The following is a 16,360-nucleotide window of genomic DNA, read 5'->3' as shown; positions in this document are numbered from 1 at the left end:
AGGATCATTTTGGGGGCCTCGGAGATCGGGACGCCATTTCCACTACACTGCGGAGCTCCGCTCGCCGGAACTTCCCACTGTACAAAACGGTGCTGTGTGTGCCCTCGGCCACCTTTTCCCCATTCAGGCCCCTTATTCCCTACTTGTGACAATAAGTGATTATTATTATTATTCAACGCGAGCGCCGTGAAAGACACGGCTGAACATGCTCACTGGGGGACTTTGTCCCCTTTGGGAGAATTGCGCCCAATCTATCAGCACCACAAATTCATAGATTGTTTCCACTTCCACCACCCTCGTGGGTAGTGGGTTCCAGATCATTACCATTCATTGTGAAAGTGCAACATGAAGAGATGTAAAGGAAAATATGAGGAAGTCATCACACTCGGCCAGACAAGAATTAAAATTACGTGTCTCGAAGTCTACAACCTACAATGAAATGAAAATGAAAATTGCTTGTCACAAGTAGGCTTCAAATGAAGTTACTGTGAAAAGCCCCTAGTCGCCACATTCCAGTGCCTGTTTGGGGAGGCTGGTATGGGAATTGAACCGTGTTGCTGGCCTGCCTTCGTCTGCTTTCAAAGCCAGCGATTTAGCCCTGTGCTAAACCAGCCCCTACAATGACTGCTTCGTTCAAATAGTAGAACTGCCTATAAAAAGAAAGGTTGATCTTGGGATCCTCTCTTTTGCTTTTATTTTCATTTGTCTTATTCACAAGAGGCAGTGAGATGCTCCTCCTGCTCCGCTCCAGCTGAAGACATTTCTGAGGATTGTTGAGAATGAGAATAAAAAAGGTAGCTACAAATGAATAGAGACAAATTATATTGTGTTGGAATAGTAATTTAATAGCTGTCGATTTGTGTTCCAAAACCATGCAATTTTGATGATATCAAAAAATGTTACAGTTAATTCAGCATTATGCTTACCCCTAGGCTTCCCATAAACTACAGGAGTAAAGAGCTCATTTGTTGTATAATTAGTTAATCATTCATTTACCAATTTAACAGAAAATCAACAGTATAGTGCCTAGGTTAAATTAAGTTGTATGCTGTGAAATTCAAATAATTCTTGGATTGGGAATTGTAATTAATTGAAGTGAATAAGATGTTGCTTATATTTTTGTAATCTCTACATTGGAGAAAATTACATTCCAAAGAGCTTTTTGTTTATTTGGAGATCAATAAATGTTAAACTGATAAGGGTTAATGTTGCAGGAATCAATTATATTATTGTCAGTCAGCTTTTTCACTGACATGGGATTCAAAATAAAATCATTGCCTGAGAATGTAGTGTTCCCAGAATACATAAATTGCACCTTCTAAGCAATTTTTCTGGACTCTCTCCTGCACACATGCTGTCGCACTGTATTAGCCAGAACCTGTCCTTAATAGTAGTTGCTGCTTCAGAGTGAAAGCAAATTAAATAGTTACATTTTAGTCATTAACACCAACTGCTTGCCGAAACAAACGAGAGCTACACGCATAGTTACAAATTTTAAATACAGTTTTGTGTTCAAACATTCTCTCGTGGCCATTTCAGAACAAAAGTGCTGTGAAGGAAAATAGCTATTGTGCAACTAATCTGCCAAAATAAAGCTGTGGATAGTTACAAACATTTCCACATTGACTTTCTATCAAAGGGCATATTTCTGCTGACAGTTGTCACATTTTGTTTAAAGCTGAGTTCAACAATAGTTGTTTTTCAAACCAATTATATGGCTTTACTTCAGGAGGTATTGCCTCTGATTTTCTGAGATGAGCAGTTTCAGAGGGGAGGAAATATGATGAGAAGACATTCAGTGAACTCCCGGATTCTGCCGTTACTTTTGGAATTTCCTGCTGGAGATGGTGATGTTTTAACATAAGAACAAAAGAAATTGGACCAGGATTAGACCGACAGTCCCTTTTGTCTGCCCTGCCATTCAATAACACCATGGCTGCACTCAACTCCACTTTACTCTCACATACCTGATTCTCTTCGTGCCCCCAAATCTATCAATCTGTCTTGAACATACTCATTAACCAAACACCCACAGTCATTAGGGGTAGAGAATTCCAACATCTCTATGTGAAAGAAATTCTGCTTATCTCATTCTTAAATGATTGATCCCTTATCCTGACACTATGTCAGGGGAAACATCCTCTCAGCATCTTCCCTATTAAGGCCTCTGGGAAAGTTATATGTTTGACTAAATAAACAAAGTACCATAAAATATACTGGGTGGGATTCTCCATTGACTGACCCCCAAATCAGGAACACGATTGGGCGGAGAATGGGTTCCGACGCAAAATTCGTGGTAGGCACCGATTTGATGAAATATCGCAATTCTCTGTCACCTTGACAGCGGCGTCAATGTGTTCCGGAATGCACATACTGTAAACACCATTTGCATATCATTAGCGGGCCTGACCCAGTATTCAATGGAGCCTCCACAATTCTCTGCCTCTGATGGGCCGAGTACCTGGCGGCGCGATTCACTTTTTCTTTAAAAAATCGTGAAACTGGCTGATGGGCGATAGAGAGGGGGTACGGAAAGTGTCCAACATGCCATTGTTTGCTGATAGTTTGCTACTGGTCGGGGGGCTTCTACTAGTGCCGGGGAAGTGGCCAGGAGGTGGGCTGTGGGATCGGGGTAGACGGGCACGGGCACCATTGCCGCAGCCTGCAAGGCAGCCACGCAGCTGTGTATGCCGCTGACAGCTCACAATGAATTTAGTGCCACGGGTCATATAGGTGTCGCCCCAGGCCACCCCCTAGGTGCCCTCTGGCTCCAGACGATCCATGAGCTGTATGGACATGCTCCAGCACAACCACTGCCATCTTGTTATCTTGTTGGCTAGGATGAGTGAGTGTGGGGATTGTAATGTGTATATGCGGCTGCAGCTTGTCAGCCTCCCGAGTGTCAACCACGGACCCAGCAAATCCCGCACATTTTTCATTGGAAGGGTAGATCCTTGATCCTTCATGGATTCCAGAGGGAATGATGAGAGGTGGAAAGGTGAGAGGTGCAATGATTTCTGGAGATGTTCTTGCTATGATTGGCAGAAGTGGAAGCAGGTGAGGGAGTCTCCCTGAGTAGGAAAATAAAGAATAGCCACTGAAGAAGGGTAGTATTATCAACCATATCAAAAAAGCTGCAGGGAGGATGAGAAACATGAGGCGTGATGATGTACCCACACTTTCACAGAGGCTATCATTTGTGACGTTGATGCCGTGGCATTGACAGAAACCTGATAGGTGACCTTCAAACGACAGGACTGTTATGACACAGGATGAGGCCATTTGGCCGACTGTATCTGCGCCAGCTCTCTAAATACCTTTCCCCCACCTTCTCCCCGTAATCCTGCATATTCTTCCTTTTCTGATAATAGTCTAAGTTCCTTTTGAATGTTGCAGTTGACCCTGCCTCTAACACACCATCAGGTAGTGTATTCGAGAACCCAACCACTCACTGTGTAAAGATGTTTATCCTACTGTCACTTTTGCTTCTTTTACTAATTACTTTAAGCCGATGCACCATTGTTCTCAATCCTTTCATGAAAGGCAATTGTTTCTCCCACTCTGTCCAGTTCCCTCATGATTTTGAATACATCTATCAAAGCTCATCTCGGCCTCCTCTTCTCCAATCAGAACGTTCCTAACTTCTCCAGTCTATCTTCATAGCTGAATTTGCTGATCCCTGGAACCGTTCTCGTGAATCTTTTCTGCACCCTCTCTACTGCCTTCATGCTCCATAAAATGGAGATGTGGAATGATGGCTGTGGGTTAAGGAGGTGACAAGTATCTCACACCATCTACAGTATTGCTGGAGAATAAAATCAGGGGAAATCACCTGACTGACCTGCTGAAGAGGATGGAAGCCAGTTTTCCATCCCAAAATAGATATCTCTAGTTTTCAAAAACAAGTCGTCCCTTCCTGCAATTAGCACAAGAATCCCCATGCACCTAATTAAAATATATGATACTCCCAATGCACCCAATTAAAATATACATAATGAGAACCAATGGTGCTACAGCTCAGAATTTCCGGTTATGCATTTGGACTGTCTGTTCCAGATACTTCGGTGGAAGTCAATCTTAGAAAATAGAGCATAGACACACTTGAGTTATGCAAGGGAGATAGCTGACTGTGAATTGCTCATTTATCTGCTGCTGCAGTGGCCTGGTGTTGGATACTTCTGCCAGAGTTCAATTTTTAAAGGCTATACTCTGTAATTCTCAAGCACAGTAATATTCTTACATGGCATTTCAGCTATTGTGAGCTCGTAGATATTTGATTTTCCAGAGACCGCCTGAAAGTACAAGATTTCAAGTTTTAAGACATTTATTGTAACAAATTACAAGCAACATTATCAAAATACAGTCAAGGGAGAACCTATGTCCTAAATTACAGAAAATAAATTCTCCATTTGGCCGTTACGTAGTCTTAGACTTAGGCTTCATTCCATTGGATCCATGCGGCACAATAGGCAGCAAGGTTTACAATCTATATAAATGATCTGCAAGCAGAGACTGAGTGTAACATGGCAAAATTTGTGGATGAAATTTCGATGGGAAAGCAGACAGTGAAGAGGAGATAAACATTTTACAGGTGGATATAGTCAGACTAGGACATTGGGCAAAAGTTTGGCAGATGTAGTTTAATGTAGGTAAGTGTGAGGTTATCCATTTTGGCTGAAAAAATAAAAGGCAAGTTATTATCTAAATTGAAAGCAGATTCACAATGGGTCTGGGCAGACAGATTTGGGTGTCTTTGTTCATGAATTGCAGAAAGTCGGTTTGCAGGTACAGCATGTAATTAAAAAGGCAAATGGAATGTTAGTGTTTATTGCAAAAGGACCGGAGTCTAAAAGTAGAGAAGTGTTGTTGCAATTGTGTACCACATACAACACTTGTATCTGGTATTATATAGACCAGGCATTTTTAAAAAGTGGGGGTCGCGACCCGCGGGTGGGTGTCGGGAGGATCGCCGAGCCGTCCATCGTGGCATTCCTGATTGCGGAACTCCCGCACAACAGCTGCAGCAGCTGGCTTCTAACAATTCCGGCTGCGAGTGGCTTTAAAAATGGCGGCTGCGACCAACTAAAAAAATGCGGGAGCACTTCGCATGCGTGCCCGCTCATCAATGCGCATGAGGCCTGGGAGTGTTCGGACCTGAACCTGGGGTCAAAGTGCGATCACGGCATGCCGACGGCTCACTGTGATGATCACCAATGATGAATAAGGCTATGACCTCAATCTGTTTTGCATTCCTCAACATTACTCAAATGATCTGGAGAGAGTCCAAATTCCTCATGGTTTAATCATGGACAAAACTGAACGTTTGGCAAGGTATATAATGAAAGCCATGGGAAATAATCACATCATCGTTGTCTGTGTACTGAAGGGTGGCTATAAGTTTTTTGCTGACCTTTTAAGCTATATTGAAGCACTGAATCAAAACAGTTACCAGTCAATCCCAATGATGGTGGACTTCATCTGCTTGAAGAGTTACTGTAATGATCAGTGAACAGGTGAGCTATTCAGAGTTTACCAACTGAGGTACTAAATCCACGCTTTCCTCCTCGAGAAATTGCCTTCCATGGCTGATTGATTTGCTGATGAAACTTGGATGCTGACTATCATCTTTTCAATTCTAAATTAACTGAACCTCAAATTTCAAGGGTAGAATGATGATTGCTTTTGGCACTGTGAAGAGATCGCAGCTTTCCAAAACTCATTGAGTGCAAAGCCAAAATTACTACATGTTCCCCACACTGCTGTGACACATCGAAGAAAATAGCATTAGTAAGGAAACTATAAATGGACTGGCAAACCTGACTCAAAATAAAGCTGACTGAACTTCTGCGCCTCAGCTTTGACAGCACATTCAAAACACTGCACAAGTCAATGAAACTGTCAGCATTCTGGAGTAGTGTCTCCGAGGAGTATCTGGAGCTGAGTAAAACAAGCATTTTGTTCCTTCAATGACCTCCATGTGTGAGATTGGATTTTCCATCCTCACAAAGATGAAAACGGCATGAAGGAACCGTCTGAATCCTGCACCCGATATGTGCATAGCCCTCCCCTCCTCTGAACCTGATTGGAGTGAGATCGTGAGGACCAAGCAGTTTTCTTCTCACATTAAAGCTAAGAGAAAATGGCAGGTCGCGAAAGTCAGCCGGCGTAAGTCACGAAGGTCAGGCAGCATGGGTCCGTTAGGTTGGCCGTTGGGTAAAGTGGATCCCTGGAAAAAAAGTTTGAAAAACACTGATATAGACCCCATCTGGAATATTGTGACCAGTTTTGGCCTCCTTATTTGAGGAAGGATGTGGTAGCATTGGAGGCAGTTCAGAGGAGGTTCACCAGATTGATTCCGGGGATGAAAGGGTTGATGTATGAGGAGAGATTAAACATTTTGGGCTTAGTTGGAGTTCAGAAGGATGAGAAGGAATCTGATGAGGTATATAAAATATTGAAAGGGATTGATAAAGTAAACGTAGGCCAAATGTTCTCTCTTGTAGGGTAATCTAGAATGAGAGGTCACGGATATAGGTTGAGAGACGGCAGATTTAGAACTGAAATGAGGAGGAGCTACTTATCGAAGAGGGTGGTGAATTTGTGGAACTCGCTGCCCCATAGCACGGTGGAATCGGAGTCATTAAATGGTTTCAAGCAGGAGATGGATATATTTCTGATTTTTTAAATGTGTTCAAGGGATATGGAGAACAGGTAGGGAATTGGCTTTGAGACCAGGAAGCAAACAGCCATGTTCTGATTGAATAGCATAGCTGGCTCGAAGGGTTGAATTGTCTACTTCTGCTCCTAATTCCTATGTACGATTTCACCACTGGCACTGGTCCATCCAAAGCCCTTGCACCCCAGTGCAGGTGGTGTTATTCTCTTGGAGGTCCTCCTTACATCTACTTCGCCAAACCTTCTTGAGCCAACTCCATCTTCTTCTGCCTAGCAGTGTCCATTTTACTGCCACTCAGGCAGCTCATATGCCTGCATCTGGCATCTCTCCCTCACGATGCTCCACAGGTGTATCTGTGATGCCCAAGTGATGCCCAAGATCTTACATAGGCAGTGCTGGCGAAAGGTATTCAACTGATGTGATACTTTTGCTGTTCTCTTCCATATCTTGCTGGGATGGATTACTAGGGACATAGCCTTGTTGATGGCACTGGACTCTCAGACTGTGTGGAGCTGCTGAAAAATCAATGCTATTTTGCAGGTTATTGAGTGAATGTTGAACTCGACGGGGTGAATCCTCCATTTCCCGCTGCCGGTATGGGGATTCAAGATTGGACGGATAATGGAGCATTTCCTGAAAAACAGGATCAGGGCGTGGAGCTCAACCCGCTGGAATGCTCCGATCTCCTGCTGGCAGTGAACAACCCACCCATGCCGGTGGCACCACGCAAAGTTGCGATTTGCATATATTTAAAGCTGATGAAGGGGCTGGAAGCCCGATTCTCCACCCCCCATTATGCTCCACCCCTCTCAGCCATCAATTATGCAGGCTTGATTTTCTGCAAGTATTTACAAGCTGGGCCCAGGCGCTATGGCCGTTGAAGGGCAACAAGGAGGTAAGAAAACCATTGAAACCTTTCAGGCTTGCTGGGGCATGGAAGCCTGGACCTCATGGAGTAACAGGGAATGATTTGGTGGTAAGTGTGCGGATTCGTGTGGTCCTCCTCAGGATCAGGGTACCCTGGCTGAGACCCCTATTTCTCCATCAACCTACCCCCTAGCTGAAACATACAGGCTCATGGCTGTTGAGACTGTTAACTGCTCACAGAACTCTGTAAATACTCTGAGGGCTACTGGTCATGTGGCAACCCACCCATATGGAAACCCTCATATCCCAGCAGTACCATCAAAGGGATAGGCATGGCTGCGCTCAATCGCTGGCCCACCACATTCCTCAGTGTAATCCTTAGAAACACAGCCCCACAGCAGAGGAAGCAAGGGATTTGCAGAGCTCACCCCAAATGAAGGAGATATGCACCAGTGCCGCTGGAGCCCTTCCTGGCATATCTTCATTTTCAGAGTAAAAGTCTCACGAGTGACACTCTCAGCCTTCCCACCCCTAAGGATCACGAGCTGTCTCCAAGCCTTATCTGTCCATTGCGCCTCTGATCCGATCCATCCCATCCCCGGCCAGGAAATATGACCAGCTCCCTGTCACAATCTGTGTGTAAATTTCAGGCTCCACATCACACTGCAGCTAACGTCACTGTAAATGCACTCATTCCTCGCTCATTCCCACCTGTAGGACCTGCCCACACACCAGTCTTATGGCTTTTGGCACGCCTGAACAGTGTGAACGACTCCACCATACAACCAGTTTCCACCCTTGTGTTCGGGAGCACAAGGCTCACCTGGTGAGGAGATCACAGTCGACAGCACTGGAGAAACAGAACCGGAGCCACTGAGTCTATCGCTAATGTCAGTTGCGGCATAGGGTTGCCACAATGCTGGTTGATCAACTTTCCTGTCTCCATTCATATCAACCATCAGGTTTGGAATTGACAGGTGGTTTTGTAGCTGACTGCCCTTTCTGACATTGACTCTTCCCAATGTTCTGGGCTGAGAACCAGCCCATGCTGGCTTGCCTATACCGATGGCTGTGCTCTTCTATTGTCCGGAAGGCATGGAGTCGCACGCAAACCCAAAATATTCTGGCTCAGAGGTAGGGGTGCTGCTGCCTGAGGCACAAGGGCCTTTAACTATGCAAATGAGCAGAGCTCACAAAATGCTGCACAATTCGCCTCTGGCAAACTTTAGCAACTTCAATTCAGGATTCATTGGCACAACTTAGACTGTAGAAATTTGGGAAATTGAATATTTCTTATCTTGGCAAACATCCACAATATCCTAAGTGACAATGCGCCTCCTCAGCACCTGGCACAGAAACACCCAAGGAAATTTTTACCCGATGTAACCAGCATCCTCCTGCAATCCCTGATTTAACAGGAAATGGAAAGAACCACTTTTTGTGAAGCCATCTGGCCACTCCCCAGAAAAGGAAGACTGTCAGCCTAAAAATGTTTTTGGTATCTGAAAAGGAATTGTAATATCCCGCACAGGACCAACATAGTGGGAATGTTGTCTTCCCCGTGCACCTTGCATAGTCCATCTCCCCCCCTTAATCCTTTGGGGCAGCACGGTAGCATTGTGGATAGCACAATCGCTTCACAGCTCCAGGGTCCCAGGCTCAATTCCGACTTGGGCCACTGTCTGTGTGGAGTCTGCACATCCTCCCCGTGTGTGCGTGGGTTTCCTCAGGGTGCTCCGGTTTCCTCCCACTGTCCAAAGATGTGCAGGTCAGGTGGATTGGCCATGATAAATTGCCCTTAGTGTCCAAAATTGCCCTTAGTGTTGGGTGGGGATAGGGTGGAGGTGTTAACGTTGGGTAGGGTGCTCTTTCCTGGAGCCGGTGCAGACTCGATGGGCCGAATGGCTTCCTTCTGTACTGTAAATTCTATGATCTTAAGGGCGGGATAGCTCAATTAACCAATGCATATAAGATCGGCCAGTAAGGTACCGGCCAGAGAGAGGAGCCCAGTAGGGGTCTACTGGGTGTGTATATATCATTTGTGTAAACAAAACTCTGTTCTTATTTTACTCAGTGTGGACTCCCTGTGTCCTTATTAAACACAATATTTTCCTAATTCCAAATCTATTGCTGCGTGCCCTTGCTCAGGCCCTGTGGGCAAAGTGAGGATTTGCCCTGAGGTTGTTTTCAATACGACACTGAATTGCCATCTGACAGTGTTGTCAGTACACAATGGGGAGGTGTCTCATTTAAATCAAATGGTCTGTTCATGGCAAACTCAAGCACAAAGCATCCTTTGACATGCCTCAACCTTCCCTCCTGTGGTAGTGACCACTGTTTGTATAATACGTGTATTAGAGGTAATATGGTAAGGCTCCTGTACTACAGGTACGGGGGTAGATCCCTGCCTGCTGGTTCCGCCCAGTAGGCAGTGTATAAATGTGTGTGCACACTGAGCTGCTACCATTTCTAGTAGCAGCTGCAGGAGGCAACACGGGCGCGATTCTCCCATATGGGGAGAAATCGTAAGGCTGGCGTCAAATCCGGGCGGGTTTGACGCCAGCCCCCCCCCTTCCCGACCGGGAACCGATTCTGGTCCCCGGTCGGGGCTAGCATCCCGACGCCGTAAACTCCGGCATCGTGGGCTTAACGAATTTCGTTAAGCCCGCTTGCCAGAGTTAGCGCCGGCTGACACGTCATATGATGTCAGCCGCGCATGCGCGGATTGGAAGACTCCAACCCGCGCATGCGCGGATGACGTCATCGCGCATTTGCGCGAAACCCGCGCATGCGCGGGCCGGGATGCCCCTCAGCCGCCCCGCGAATGGATACTGCGGGACGGCGGAAGGACAAAGAGTGCGCCGGCAACTTCGGTGGCTACAAAAGCTGTGGACTGAATGAGTGGGCGGGCCTTGTCTGCATAGTTAGGGACCCGCTGGGTATAATAGGAGAAAAACCCCAGGCATCGTTTCAGGGCCTTGGGGCAGTGGGAGTTCCATGAGGGGGCGCATGCAGTCGGGGTCGGGCCCTAGAACTCCATTTTGCACCACATAGCCAAGGATGCCTGAGTGGTTGGTGCTGAACACGCACTTCTCCTTGTTATACGTGAGGTTCAGGAGTTTGACGGTTTGGAGAAATTTGAAAAGGTTAACATCGTGGTCCTGTTGGTCGTGGCCGCAGATGGTAACTTTATCTAGGTATTGGGGGGATTCAAACATATCGATTGGGAAGAGACCCAATCGATTCCCAGCAGGAAAAGGGTCCGCCCAAAAGGGCGGGAAGCCCTGGGACCTATAAAAGACAGGTCCCACACATAGTTTGTTCTTCTTAACCAGCCCTCCTCTCTGGACCAGCACCTCGACCAGCTTTTGCCAAAGAAGACCCTGACCGAGAGAGAGGAGAGGTTTCGGAAAACACCCGGCAGCAAGTAAGTGTCTCACAACGATCGCTACCAGAGATAGACACTCCTGACCCCTTTTTAACCTGTACCAACCTGAAGTCTGCAGACCAGAGCAGAGCAAGAGGCCTTGTCCCTGATCCGGCAGTTCCCTTTGAGATAAGTATTGGTTTATTTAGTGGTAGGAATAATTTAATCCTCTTAGCGTGTGCATGGGTAGTATTATAATTGTATTATAATAAACTCAGTTGTTTGAACTTACTAATTGGTGTATGGTTTTATTTGAGTTTGACCTTGAAACTTGTGGCGGTATCTTAACGATACCTGGCGACTCCAGAACTAAGTAACGAAACAGAGCCAAATCGAGTGTTAAGCACACTCACCCAGAACGAGCAACACTTCTCCCCGGACGGCTGAGGCCCGCCAGGCCTTCAACCGCATCAAGGCCAACATTGCTAAGGCCACGATGCACACGGTCGACGAAACCCTCCCTTTTCAGGTCGATAGCGATGCATTGGACATCGCTCTGGCTGCCACCCTCAATCAGGCAGGCAGACCCATGGCATTCTTTTCCCGCGCCCTCCATGCCTCCGAAATTCGGTACTACTCTGTCGAAAAGGAGGCCCAAGCAATCGTAGAAGCTGTGCGGCATTGGAGGCATTACCTGGCTGGCAGGAGATTCACTCTCCTCACTGACCAATGGTCGGTTGCCTTCTTGTTTAATAATACGCAGCGGGGCAAGATCAAAAATGATAAAATCTTAAGGTGGAGGATTGAGCTCTCCACCTACAATTACGAGATTTTGTATCGCCCCGGTAAGCTCAATGAGCCACCTGATGCACTATCCCGAGGTACATGTGCCAGCGCACAAGTGGACCGACTTCAGGCCCTACACAATGGCCTCTGTCACGCAGGGGTCACCTGGTTCTTTCACTTCATGAAGGCCCGCAACTCCATTGCGGAGGTCACCAGAGACTGCCAGGTCTGCACTGCGTGCAAGCCGCACTTCTACCGGCCAGACAGAGCGCAACTGGTGAAGGCTTCCCGCCCCTTTCCTCCACCGACCGAAACACGTACTTCCTGAACATGGTCGATGAATACTCCAGATTCCCGTTCGCCATCCCATGCAAATATGACGTCTGCTATGGTCAGTAAAGCACTCAACATCATCTTCGCCCGGTTTGGTTTCCCCGCTTACGTCCACAGCGACCGGGGATCCTTCTTTATGAGTGATGAGCTGCATCGGTTCCTGCTCAGCAAGGGCATTGCCTCAAGCAGGACAACCAGCTACAACCCCCCGGGGAAACGGGCAGGTGGAGAGGGCGAATGGGATGGTCTGGAAGGCTGTCCTGCTGGCCCTGCCATCTAAAAATCTCCTGGTCTCCCACTGGCAGGTGGTCCTCCCCGATGCGCTCCACTCCATCCGATCGCTACTTTGCACTGCAACTAATGAAACCCCCCATGAACGTCTCCTTGCCTTCCCTAGGACGTCCACCTCCGGGGTTTCGCTCCCAACGTGGATGGCAGCTCCAGGACCCGTCCTCCTCCGCAAACATGTGGGACTCCACAAGGCGGACCCGTTGTTCGAGAGGGTACAGCTGCTGCATGCAAACCTGCAGTATGCCTACGTGGCGTACCCCGACGGCCACCAGGACAGTCTCCCACAGGGGGGGACAGTCTCCCACAGGGACCTGGCACCAGCTGGATCCCCACCCACGACCCCACACCACTCGGCACCCCCCCTCCGATTTCCCCAGCGCCATCTACCCTCCCCCCAGCGCACCTCACTACACCCCCCGCCCCAGGACAATCCGTCCTCCCATTGGTTCCACCCGGGGATGAAGACGAAGACAACATGCTCCCGGAGTCGCCTGCCTGTATCATGACAGGGACTGCGGCGCTCTCAGCGGAGGAGCATAGCACCCGACCGGCTAAACTTGTGAATTTTTCAAAAGACAGTAAACTTTAAATTCTCACATACTTGTAAATAGTTTTTTTCCACCACCCCCGCTGGACTCTTTTTTTTAAACAGGGGGTCAATGTGGTAGTCACCACTGTTTGTATAATACGTGTATTAGAGGTAATACGGTAAGGCTCCTGTACTACAGGTACGGGGGTAGATCCCTGCCTGCTGGCTCTGCCCAGTAGGCGGAGTATAAATGTGTGGGCTCTCCGAGCTGCAGCCATTTCTAGTAGCAGCTGCAGGAGGCAACACATCTCTGCTTAATAAAGCCTCGATTACTCTCTACTCTCGTCTCGTCGTAATTGATAGTGCATCACGACACCCCCGCCCCCCCCTCCCACCAAAACTAATGCTGTAAATCTCCGTTGATTCCAGAAGGGACAGAATCTGAGCCAGGATTTGCAATCACCTGTGGAGTAGTGGTTGGGCATTTGAAATCATCATGTTCCTGGCCTGGATGCCAGAATCCCAACTCGGCCAGCTGCAGTGAAGTTTTCAAAGAACTGCGGGCCGGAGAGGTGGAGGAGCTGGGAACCTGCTCATCTCCAATTAACAGTTTTAAAAGCTCCTTGAGGAACCTATTAATGGACTAGGGAATGCCAGAAATTGATTTTCAAATTGTGTGTCATCCAATCTGAACAGTCTGGTGCACACTAATGCATCGGTGTAGGGTTCAATACAAAGAGAGATTAAGTAATTATTTAATATGACAGGAAATGTTTGGCACCAGGGGATTTTGTACCAGATTGGGTTCAGTGCCTTCATTTGGCCGTTTGACCACTTGTGTGTCATGCAGCTGCTTGCCCTCCAAAGTGCTGTCTCCTCTCCTCTGTAAGACAGCAACAGACCCAATCCTGACTGCTGTCTGTCTTTGTCATTCATGCTCTGCAAGTAGTTCCCACCTTTTGCCACTATCAGCACCCTTCTTAGCCTCAATCACCTCATTTACATTTGTTTTGTCTTCTGTCCTCGACATCTTTGTCCATCTCCACCTAGCGCTAGCCGTCTATCCAGCCCCACCGCTCAATATTCACCCTCCCCACAGTATAAATCTGACCCCATTTCCAGTTCCCTCTCGCTTTGACAAAGAGTCATCCAGACTCAAAACATTAGCTCCTTTTTCTCTCCACAGATGCTGTCAGACCTGCTGAGGTTGTGCAATCGTTTCTGTTATTGTTTCAGATTCCACAACCGCAGTAATTTGCTTTTACCCCATATTTTGGTAATGCTTGGCACCACTACTTTTTTTTAAAATAATTTTTATTGAAAGTTTTACAAAATATAAACATCACAACAATATTAACAAAACAGCCGCGATAACAACCCAAGAACAACACCCACCCAACTTCAAAAGCAACTACAAACACAAGAAAAAACAAAAGAACCCCCAAACAACAAAAGGGAAAGAGATAACACCCGTACATCCCACAAACCCATGTACACAGTTCTCCCTCCCACCGAACCAAACCCCCCACTCTCCCTCCCTCCCCTTCCCCCCCCCCCCCCCCCAACCCCCGGGTTGCTGCTGCTGTCGGCCTATTTCCCTACCGTTCCGCCAAGAAGTCCAGGAAAGGCTGCCACCACCTAAAGAACTCTTGTACTGATCCCCTCAGGGCAAATTTCACCTTCTCCAATTTAATGAACCCCGCCATATCATTGATCCAGGCCTCCACGCTTGGGGGCCTCGCAACCTTCCATTAGAGCAAGATCCTCCACCGGGCTACTAGGGACGCAAAGGCCAGAACACCAGCCTCTTTCACCTCCTGTACTCCCGGCTCCACTGCAAGCCCAAAAATTGCGAGTCCCCAGCCTGGCTTGACCCTGGATCCCACCACCCTCGACACCGTCCTTGCTACCCCCTTCCAAAACTCCCCCAGCACTGGGCACACCCAAAAAATATGGGCATGGTTCGCTGGGCCCCCTGAGCACCTAGCACACCTGTCCTCGCCCCTGAAAAACCTACTCATCCTCGTCCCAGTCATGTGGGCCCGATGCAGCACCTTGAACTGTATGAGGCTAAGCCTCGCACAGGAAGAGAAGGAATTTACTCTCTCCAGGGCATCCGCCCACGTCCCCTCCTCAATCTCCTCACCCAGCTCCTCTTCCCATTTACCCTTCAGTTCCTCCACCGAGGCCTCATCTACCTCCTGCATTATCCGGTATATGTCCAAAATCCTCCCTCCTCCAACCCACACCCCCGAGAGCACCCTGTCCCGCACCCCACGTGGGGGCAGCAAGGAGAACCCCTCCACCCGCCGCCTGGCAAACGCCCGCACCTGCATGTACCTAAACATGTTCTCCGGGGGGAGCCCAAACCTCCCCTCTCTGGCACCACTACTTGGCTGCCAAGCTCACTGCCGTCCCATTTACATGTGAAGATTGTATTGGGTGAGCGATGTAAATGTGTTTTTGGGTTGGAACCTGGAATTTATCTGGGCACTAGTTCCTGACCCCAAATTGAAAATCAAACCCCTGGAAGGTTGGAAAAATGGAAGTCCAATTTTTGGTGTGTATTCCTGAGGTTAGAGTCAATGGCATGTAAGTATGGAATTGAATATGGTGCCAATGTGATTCAAAGCTTGTTGTGTATATCAATTCTATGTCCACTATACTATATCTCAGAGGCAGAAAAGAAATGATGCCGCAACATTATCAAAAACTTGGGTTAAAAGCTATGCAGACTAATAAACTGAATCTCCAACTAATGGACAACTTTAATCCTACCTGCTTGTCATTAGAATGTCCTGAGTTCCGTATCTGCTCTGGAGCTACCTGGATCCTGAAGTCCATGTTTTTAATCTACTCTTTGAAGCAGAGAGCAAGGATATCCAACAAATATGACAGCATCCTTCTTTATGTAATTGGGATCCAAATATAGTTTAACTGAAGCTTCAGCAAGAAACCACTGTGGCTGTTCGGGTGCCAGGACAGAAGCAAATCAATCCCAGAAAGGTTGTACCACCGATTTCCCCCCCCCCCAAACCTTAGGCATTAAGAAGTATCCCAGGGGGCCAGGTAGGGAGCTTAAACTGAAACGCTGGTTTCCCAAACTTAGAACAAATCACTGTGGTGTCTGGCCCCTTTAAGGGGTGATCGGCCGATTTGGTCACATGACCCGCAAAAACACCAATCGGGACCAGGGTGGGTGTTCACCCTAGTGAGTGTGGGATTTTGCCTCAGATTGATATGGATGCAAACTGGCTGCCACAAAATTGCAAGATTCTGTTGTAAATAAATGTTAGCTGTTTAATAACTAGCAGGTGAGCCAAAGTTATTACATTAGTGACGAGGATAAAGCAGAGGATGGGTATTCCAAGACTGTGAGTACAGGACTCATAACAGGAAAAATGTCTCTATTCAGTCGATTAGATCCCTCTGATGCCTTACTTGAGGATTGGAAACAGTATATAGAACACCTACATGATTATTTTTATGGCCAATGGAATAGAGGAGGAAG

The 16,360-nt window shown here is 47.4% G+C and overlaps 1 long non-coding RNA gene across 1 annotated transcript; it reads right to left on the bottom strand.

The window, feature by feature from the left end:
• Nucleotides 1-1,192: 1,192 nt before the first annotated feature.
• On the bottom strand, nt 1,193-15,908 carry LOC119970547. Its single transcript, XR_005461646.1, has 3 exons — nt 15,628-15,908; nt 4,241-4,292; nt 1,193-1,838 (listed from the first exon to the last, which is right to left on the bottom strand). It is a non-coding gene; the product is annotated as an uncharacterized LOC119970547 (long non-coding RNA).
• Nucleotides 15,909-16,360: the final 452 nt, after the last annotated feature.

Source organism: Scyliorhinus canicula, chromosome 8 (assembly GCF_902713615.1).
Source record: "Scyliorhinus canicula chromosome 8, sScyCan1.1, whole genome shotgun sequence".
In the NCBI taxonomy this organism is placed as follows: Eukaryota; Metazoa; Chordata; class Chondrichthyes; order Carcharhiniformes; family Scyliorhinidae; genus Scyliorhinus; species Scyliorhinus canicula.
This window is presented reverse-complemented; position numbering and strand designations above follow the sequence as displayed.